Source organism: Stegodyphus dumicola, chromosome 2, assembly GCF_044657685.1.
Source record: "Stegodyphus dumicola isolate Sdum_Otavi_A_Nest chromosome 2, ASM4465768v1".
NCBI classification, from domain to species: domain Eukaryota; kingdom Metazoa; phylum Arthropoda; class Arachnida; order Araneae; family Eresidae; genus Stegodyphus; species Stegodyphus dumicola.
The window spans coordinates 222,209,536-222,217,251 of NC_140769.1; the positions used below are offsets into that span (position 1 = coordinate 222,209,536).

The following is a 7,716-nucleotide window of genomic DNA, read 5'->3' on the forward strand; positions in this document are numbered from 1 at the left end:
AAAAAAGCAAAGTTCAGTTAAACTGCCAGAGATTACCTTGCCTAAATTCAACTGAAACTGCCAAGTAGGGTTTCTTTTTAAAGTTCAGTTTAAATCAATAATCGGTGACAATGAATACCGACTGCAAATAACATAGTTTTGTCACTCGGTAGTAAACCGAGTCACAAAACCTATGTTATTTGCAATCGACTCTTGTTGGCCAGGCAAAGAAAACTCAGACTACGGATGAAACTTATGAATCTCTGTGGAAAACGGTAATAGCCAGATTTGAAAATAAACGGTTAATAATTAAAAGTCACGTTACCGAATTATTATCCATATCTAAAATACATCGCGAATCGCCAAAAAAATTGAGACTTTTAATTGACAGAAAGCGCAAGCATCTTCTCGCACTAAAATAAATTAATAGAATTAGATCCTAACCAGTTAATATAATGTTAATCAACTGAATGCTAGAAAATTTAGATAAAGAGTCAAGACATCAGTTTTAGTGCCTTTAAAGTTATTTTTTTCATATATGTAAGTAACCGCGCTTAAAACCCTGGAAAACATATTGTCATCTGCTTTTGATGTAGAGTCAGTACAATATTTGGTTTTGGTTAATTTTGAATGTGGCAAAGCACGGAAGGGCTATATGCCTAAAGGAAGGGATTCCTTCGTAGGAGACGTTCTATGAGAAAGTGCCTTGTATACACTTATATATGGGGAAAACCGCGAAGACGCCCATGCACTAGCCCATTCGGATTTAACCTAGACCGAACTACCACTTTTGAAAAACTCTGCGGATCAGTTAGATGTAGTTTGAGTACAATCAGTTGATTTCTTTAAAATCTGGAGGAACATTTTTGATGCATACTTATAAATAGCCGAGAAATAGAAAGACGAATGTTTTCGATGCGGTTGAGAAATCAACTAATTTGCAACAAGAGGCAAGAGTGCCATCCTTCTCCGTTAGTAACTTAAGCTTAGCCTTGAATCTATCTACCTAACTGAGAGAACACGCTAACAACATCAGAGTGGGTTCGAAATTGTAAGCCACTGATGACACTTTGATGCTAGCGTCTTTCTCTTAAAATGGTTTGATACTAGCCTCTTTTTCTTCGTAATTCAAGAGTCCGGCCATATATGCCATTATTAACTGAAGCCAATCCCCCATGCTTTCATAGATTTGTATGCCTTTTGCCTAAAATACCTCTGTTTTACACTCCTTATTCCTCCGTTCTCCCTGCAGAAAATTCCACCTGCCAGAGAGGTCGTCATCATGTGTCTTCAGCGGGACTGTTTAATCTTTTTACGTAAAATGAAATAGAAAAATCCTCACAGACTGAAATTCAAAAAAGGAAATGGTAAGTGGTTTGCCGTATTCTAAATGATGTGCCTTCGTTGTTCAAACTCATGTCATCGGCGGTCATCTGTTAAAGTCGTCGAAAGGTAAAATGGTGTCGATTCGGACTTAAACGAAATGTAAAAAACATGATATTTAAACTTGGTAATGCGATACTGAAAAAGAGATCGATTACTTTCCGTAAAGTACAAATGGAATCTGAGATCTTTACTATTTCTTACTTTTTCTTCAAGTTATTTTCCGCGAAGCTTCGGAGCTCTAAAAATCAAAAGAAAATTTCAAAAAGGATATTATAAAGCATTCACACTAGTTTATTAGTTTTTGTTAAATGAGAAACTATAAAGATACATTTAGTTACAGATTACGTTTTAAACTTAACACGAAGTTATCACGTGTAACAAAGAATGCCGTGCAATGCTTCGCAAACGTAAACAGTTTTCTTATCGAATATTAATTGGATTTAGACAATAATCTTTCTCAACTGAAGGAAACTATAAAAGAATGGTGCTACTTTGGTAGACGGTTGCACGGATTTTGGCGATTTTTTGGCGATTTTCCTTTGGCGAGTAATACAACTTATGGTAAACCCATTGCTGGATAAGTTATTTATGGTAACCGATACTTTGTTGTCATTTTATTTAAAAAAATAATGCGTTTTATTGTGCATAAATTCCGTGTTTAAAATATTATTTATGGCTTTTAAATATTAAAAATCAATTTAATTTTACATTTTTATTTGAAATAAAAATTTTATTGTTTATCATATTTTATGAAATTTTATGTTGTGGATGATGTAATCAATGACGTCGCCTTACTTTAAAAGTAATTCGTTTTAATATGTATAAATTTAATCTAATGTTTTAAACATTATTTATGGCTCTTAAATATAAAAATACAATTAAATTTTGCATTTTTTTAAAAAATGATTTTATTATGTATGAATTTTTAAATAATTTTAATTCTAGCCGTGATGTAATAAGCTCTCTGATTGGTTATAGAATATTTGTGCATTAACGAGCTGTAATCAGCTCCCTGATTGGTTACTGACAATTTATGCATTTCCGCGCCGTTTTAAAATTTAATTTATATCTTCGAATTCCTTCAAAGATGTTATCTAAATTATGATTCTGATTTTTTATTGTGCTACTTATCAATAAGCAACAGGTTAAACACTCAAAAAATGTAAGTACATATTTTTCTTTTATTTTATAATTGTATACTTCAATTTTTGTTAAAAAAATTAATACACTATTTTCAGAAATTGCTGAGATAATTATTGTCCATATGTTTTAATGTTAATTATATTCTATATAACGTATTTTAAAGTATTTGAATTTAATAATATTCTAATTCTTTTAAATGTTGGTATGATGGTTTTGAATTCGATATTCAATTTCAGTAATATTTTAATCTAATTAAACGTTGGCTCAATGTTTTTATAGTGGTGTTTTTATTCTCTTCTTTGCTATATGAAAGTAATAATAACCTTACTTTAGTATTTTATACTTATAGTAAATGTATTTATTTACACTTGCCTGCCATCTTAAAAAATGACATTTTCAACAAAAAATTAATCCATTACTTTTAACGATATTTATTTATTTATTTTTTAAGTTTCGAAAGTTTTTTAAGTTTACTATGCGTAAAAACAGCGTTTTTCAAGATGGCTGACGTTTGTAAAAATCGCGCCAACAATTCGGCCAACATAAATCGCCAAAAATCCGTGCAACCGTCTACCAAAGTAGCACCAAAAGAATACTTCTGATGAGGAAAAAAAAAATAAATATGTCTGAATGAAAAAATTTGATTAAGACACCATATGACTTCCTGGCGCGGAATATTAATTTATACGCATTTTTGCTGCATTTCTTTTAAACTTATATCTTTGAATTTCATTAGAGATAGACTTCTCATTGAATTAGTTCAGTTCTCACTTCACGATGAGGCAAAATTTCATAAAACCTTAAAATATCTTGATTAAACATTGAAAAATGTATATAAAAAAATAAAACACCAAATACAATTAAAAACCACTAAAAGAAACAGTCTCTACAATTGAAGTGACATTTTTACGCAAAAACAAACTATTCGGCCAACAGGCGGCAAGAAAGCAGGTTATTCGATGCATAAAAGTTTCGCTTTGGCCCCACTCCGCAAAAGGACACTGAATGTGCAGAAATATTTAACTCACTATTCTACTAAGTTTCAGTTTTAACCAAAAATGGCTGTTATGGTTAAAAAATAAGCTTAGCAGCACTTAAACCAATTTTAAATTTTTGATAATTAAACAAATATTGCACGTAGATTAACTAAAACTCCTTACGTACACATGTTACGCAAAAACATCGTTAAATTGCATTTAATAGCTGTCAAAATCTATATTTTGGCTGAAATATTGTAACCGGAATTTTTCGTGATTACAATAGTTCCTTTATTTCGTAAAAAGAAGGAAAAATCTCTTAGAGGACTATAATAAATCATAAATTTTCCATTCATGCAGGATACACAGAAATTTTTCGCACAGCTATTGTAAACATTTTAATGACATTTCGAACAGCGTATTTAAATGAAAAATCTTTCTCAACGTATGTTTCAGCTAAAGGAAAATATGAAAACAAATTAAACGGAGAAAAGGAAATGCCATTACACATAATCAACAGATCTAGACAGCTAGACCTCAAAAGTTCGTGCAAAAAAAAAAAAAAAAAAAAAAAAAAAAAAAAATGGAAGCACACCTCAGTCACTAAATAGACAAGTGTAGTTGTTAACTGTAGTACAGGTTAATGATAATAATGACTAAATTACGTTAGTTTTATGTTAAAATGTTTAAATTAAAAATATTTTTTACGTAAAATAAATATAACATATTGATCTACTTTAAATACTGATTTATGGTATATTTTTCTAAAGGTGGGATGGATTTCACCGAAAAACCCTTACAGTTCTTAGTGTTCCTTGAGTCGACAAAGTTTGAAGACCGTTTCTCCACATCTTTTCTCATCTGAGTTCACCAATTTTCATTTTTGGCTTGATTCTTTGCTCTGTCGAAGACCTTTGGACCAAATCTCTTTGGATCAGTGCCTAAAGAATTACGAATCACCCATCATGTCGCACAACCCCTTCAAAGTTACGAACGTCCAGCATGTGTATACTCCTACAAAGTACTATAAAAAGGAATATTTTTATAGGATTTGAGAATCTTCAACAATGTTCTGCAAATATACGATGAAAAGAGTCTGTAACTCTCCGTTGGGACGCCATACTTGTAAAGAGTTATCTTTGCAAATGCTGTATCTTTTGAAGTTTGCAAACTAATATACCCCTCTTTCTCAGCTTTCTGGACGGGAGAAACTTAAAAGAAATTGGCTGACTTAGAATCGGTCAGTTTACTGGCAAACCGCTTTAAATATTGATACGAATTCGGTATTTAAAAAGCTAATGTTAGTTCAATTATAAATTAAATGGTTTCATTTCCCGCGCAGTGCAGCGCGTGACGAATATTAAAAGAAGAAAGCTAAGCCGGAAAATTAAAAATACAAGAGCACGTGCATTTAACATTAAATAAATAATTGTCTTTTTGATTTCGAGAAAGTACCAGAAAATTCTCGCACGCGCTTTTAAAATCTTATAAAAGGAGGAAAACCTCTCAGTGTGTAGTAATTACTTAGTTTGTTGTTTGTTTAGAAAACTGCTCTTGTTGACTGTAGCGAATTCGCGGATTAGCTTTCTTTAGCTGTTTTAAATTACGTTATATTGGGCATTTGAGTAATTAAAAGATAACTACTGTGAGATATTGTAATACTGCATGATAACTTGAGGAAATTTAAGCATTTTTGTTGAAATAATAATAAATTTTTGTTCATTTTTCATCGAACTTGTGCATTCATTTCGTAACGAACCCGTACGCACGCAACAATATTATAACTTCACTAGCAACAGCTCAGATAATTTTGCTGCACATGCTTGTGTAGTGAAATGTAATGTGCCTAAATTGAAATATTATATTAAAAATTTTTAAATATTCTGTGATAAAAAGAAATATTTTAAACTTTTTTTTTTTTTCAATAAAATGACTGAATTTATAAGGCATTTTCTCCTTCCTTTCTGAGTGCCTTTGTGGTGTAACGTTAGCACAAACGACGCGTATTCGAGAGATCCAGGTACCTACCGGAGACGCCATTGCTCATTTTTCAAGTTTCCAGCATCAAAATAAAATAATGATTCTACAGTGGCACCCGAACTAAAAGGTTGTGGGTGATGATTCTTCACCTACTTTTTTGCTTGCCTTCGTTGTGTAACGTTAGCAAACTAGGCGCGTATTCGAGATGTCCAGATCCTAGTCCCGGCGAGGACATTATTAATTTTTCATCTCTCTAGCTAATGACTGTACAGTTTAACTGAATTTAGTATTCCACACCCTTCTTAATTTGCTGATTTAGTTCGATATTTTCTGCTAGCTTTCTGCTTGAAACTACACTCATGTCCATAAATTAAGGATAATGCAAAATCAGGCAAAGGAAGAGTTAGAAGCAAAACAAATTTGACTTATTTGTAAATCTTATTTATTAAACAAAAGCTAAAGAGCAAAATAAGATGCTGTATGTTTGATATTATTAAAAAAAATTAGCAATTTCTTCTCCCTGGAGCAAATTACAAAAAAAAAAACCATTTACAAAAAAAAAAAAAAACAATATTACGTGGTTGGTATGATTGTTAATACACTGCATGTCTTCCAGACGATGCAATACAGTCCGTACAATGCCTAGGCTTGCTGAGTATCAAATATCGATCTGATCTTGGGGGATATTACACCACTCAAAAGTCAATGCTCTCCGAAGTTCCGGTAGACATGTAGGAGGAGGTTGGCGGGCTCCAACTCGTCGGGCAAGCATGTCCCACACGTGCTCTACTGGATTCAAGTTCGGTGAGAATGCTGGCCAGTCCATACGGTGATATTCTCCGATTGAAGGCATCCGCTTACGATGTTTGCACGGTGAGGACGGCATTGTCATCCATAAACACCAATTGTGCGCTCATGGCGCCCCGAAACAAACTTACATGTTGTTCCTGAATGACGTCCCGATAGATTTGGCTTGTTATGGTTCCAATTTGAACATGCAGGTGAGTTCTGGAGCCCAGAATTCTTTCTTTTTCCGAAATCTTAATTTATTTTCATTTTCCTGTATCAAAAAGAGCAAGGCTGCCTATTTGTTCCCTTTTTTAGGTTATATTTGTCTAGCGAGTTGAAAGGGAAATAATTGTAAGCATTCATTTGGGCTTGCTTTATTTGGCCATCCAGGAAGCAGTTTATTTCAATCCAGTTTGGAGCATCTAGTGTCTGATCCGTCGGTTTTGATGGCCAGCCTTGGATCCCGATCGCAACGTTAAAATGTGTCATGGGGGGCGGTGTCTTTGATATTTGTCCGGCGCTACGCGCTCTCCTTCTGGGTGGCGATTGGTACTGCGTTGATTTGTTGCTCGATGGAAACTTATTTTACCGTGATTTTGGATTTTGATAATTATATTAAGAGATTAACAATAAATATGCTCGATAATTCTCCAAATTGTTTGATAAATTTATTTTTGTATGTCTGAAAACTGAGGCAATTAGTATTTTCAGACTCTTTTTAACCGACCCGATTTCAAAAAGGACTTTCTTATGTACTTGAAAAACTCTTAATGAATTAAAATCGTAAAAACAACCTTGTATTTAGCGTAGGTATAATGAAACACTCAATCGATTTCGAGGGCAGCTAAAGGTCCCTCCTCATCAGGAATACTTAGAATGAAGAAAATAAAGGAGTCACAGAAACACGTGGTCCTTATCAGCACTGCACGTGGTTATAACTAGATTTTTAATCAGAGTTGCACTTGCCGCCCTCTTTTACTGAGCCAGGCTATCTGATGAAGCATAAAGGACAAGAAAAAATTAGCGAAGTTAAAATAGGGAGCGAGGGGCAAATGCACCTTACGCTCAAAATCTGAACTTCAAATAATGGAAAGCAACCACTGAACGGATTTTTATACCCTCTGGTAGTACCAAACGCGAGAAGGTAACGCCATCTATCGGCAAAAATAACTGAATTAAGATAGTAGAATTTTAAAGGCATTAGGAAGGACTGGATTGAACTTCAAATCATTAACTAAACCTGCTAAATCTTTGTGAATGTGAAAAGCCTCAAGAAAATCCAACTCACCTATGGAAGAAGCCTTTTGGATAATTTTTGCAGACCCAAAATCAAAATTATGGTTAAAAGTCCAACTATCATACGCTATTGAAGACTTGTTAATTTCCCCTTTTCTGACATAAGATTGATGTTCCTTGATGCGAAACTTCAACGCTCTTTTTGTTTGGCCAATATATCTTAAAC

At 33.3% G+C, this 7,716-nt stretch overlaps 1 long non-coding RNA gene across 1 annotated transcript; it reads left to right on the forward strand.

Moving 5' to 3' along the window:
- Positions 1–214: 214 nt before the first annotated feature.
- Positions 215–5,214, forward strand: LOC146998878 (uncharacterized). The gene is made up of 2 exons (XR_015039355.1): positions 215–1,346; positions 4,256–5,214. It is a non-coding gene; the product is annotated as an uncharacterized LOC146998878 (long non-coding RNA).
- Positions 5,215–7,716: the final 2,502 nt, after the last annotated feature.